General features: G+C 48.0%; 1 protein-coding gene across 2 annotated transcripts in view; it reads left to right on the top strand.

Moving 5' to 3' along the window:
• Window positions 1-1,653, top strand: part of SLC4A4 (solute carrier family 4 member 4) — a 149,196-nt gene that overhangs the window by 29,226 nt on the left and 118,317 nt on the right. Inside the window, exon 1 of one of the 2 annotated variants that reach the window (XM_017738984.1) lies at window positions 7-23. The exons of the other annotated variant lie outside the window; for it this stretch is intronic. The gene's annotated coding sequence lies outside the window, so the exon portion shown is untranslated. Of the gene's footprint in view, window positions 1-6; window positions 24-1,653 lie in introns of those variants that run through there. 2 annotated transcript variants of the gene reach the window in all.

The raw sequence follows: 1,653 nt of genomic DNA, 5'->3' as shown, positions 1-1,653 counted from the left end.
CGCCGCAAGCCCGAGCCCCGGAGGTGAGTGAGCTGGAGCGGGGGTGGAAACGCCGGGGTACGTTTCTCCTTCCGCGGTGTCTTTTTCGGTGCCCAGCTCTGCCGGAGCCAACTTTAAAAACGCTTTTTGGTTTTTGCGAACTTTTTTTACCGTTTCATTTCATCTTCAATGAGTTGTTAGCAGCCGCCGAATAGGCAGCCTCGTCTTTCCCAGGTTTCCAGTTTTCCACCTGGTATATGGTCGTATGGAGTGTTTTTTTAATCCAAGACCAGCTCTTTGGTGTTTGTTTGCCTTTTCTGTGCTTCCTGCGAAGCGCTGCCATTCAGAGCGAGAGCACACGGGGAAACGAGGATTTAACCATCTTTAGGCTTGCTCCTTTTCGTTTACCATGTTAGTTATTAATGGATTTTTCTTTTGTTCGGAGCTCATCCCTTTAGCACTCCCGTTCAGGAGGAGCGCGTGGGTGTGCAGGGAGCTCCCACGACGTGGAAAAAGGCACCGGGCTCTCCCAGGAGAGCGGGGATCGCAGCGCGCCGCGGGAGCTCCGTGGAGTCGTTCCGCAAAGCCGCTCCTGTTAGTAAAGTTGGATGCGTAAGGACCAAGGTCGGGCCCTGGGGCAGATCCGAGCAGTAGCAGCTCTGTCGGAGAACTGCTCCATGTACTATATATACGTACTTGCTCCTTTTGTGTCAGAGAGGTGCAGTTACTGTGCATCTGAACGTGACTTTGTGCGTGTGCTCCCAGCTGCTTAGGGGCTTTGTTCTGGTTGTTCCTATAATGTACATATTTTCTGTTTAAAAAAAAAAAGAAAAGAAACTTTACTAGTTGGATTTAACAAAATGTGCAGAGTTGTATGTTGTGTGTGGGACAGAATATGCTGCTAAGTGCTGGTGTGTTAGGCTGCAGAAATACACCTAGTTCTTACTTTGGTTGAGATCAGTAGGAAACTGCGTATAAAGAGCAAGATACAGAGGCCCCCGACCAAAACAACTGTCAGGCTCCCAAACCCCAGCAACTATTGAATGAGAGACTTCATTTTGCACTTACAATTTCCAGTCCTGTGCCAAATGATGAAACGGGACTGTTTGTGTCTCTGCTTGCTCAGAGCATGTACATGAGCTGATCTGTCCTAGTCCGTGCCCTTCCTTTCCTGAGCTGCCATTCCGTGCTCAAAGACTTTTTCTGGTGACTCCTGGATTGGATGATGGAACAGTTAGTTTTGCAAAGCCTGGTTTCAGCTGGTGATTTTAGCTCTCATCAACTTCACCTGCTGGTGAGGGTTAGTGGGATTCGAAGGGCAAATGCTAGTGCAATCTGCTAGTGCAGGGATGCTTCTTCAGCTTCCTAGGAAGGAAACACAGACTTTCAAGTTCAAAAAAAATAGGAGGATTTGCATGTAACTTATCCTTTGCTCCTGCTGAGCATGAATTTCACATTTTTAAAAGCAGTGGCTAGACTTTAGGAAGCTACATTCCCATGATTTCAAGGGACTGGCAACGTAGAGCAGTGACTGCTGACCTTGGATGAGTGGGGAGCAAGGTGTGGTGGTGGGGTGAGAAGGAATTATGGATTTTTTTTTTTCCTTTTCCTTTTTCTGCTTTTTCCAGCTACGGGGAGGAGGGATGAAGCTTTCATTTGTGTGCCCCGGGCATT

This window comes from Corvus brachyrhynchos, unplaced genomic scaffold (genome assembly GCF_000691975.1).
Source record: "Corvus brachyrhynchos isolate BGI_N302 unplaced genomic scaffold, ASM69197v1 scaffold597, whole genome shotgun sequence".
NCBI classification, from domain to species: domain Eukaryota; kingdom Metazoa; phylum Chordata; class Aves; order Passeriformes; family Corvidae; genus Corvus; species Corvus brachyrhynchos.
This window is presented reverse-complemented; position numbering and strand designations above follow the sequence as displayed.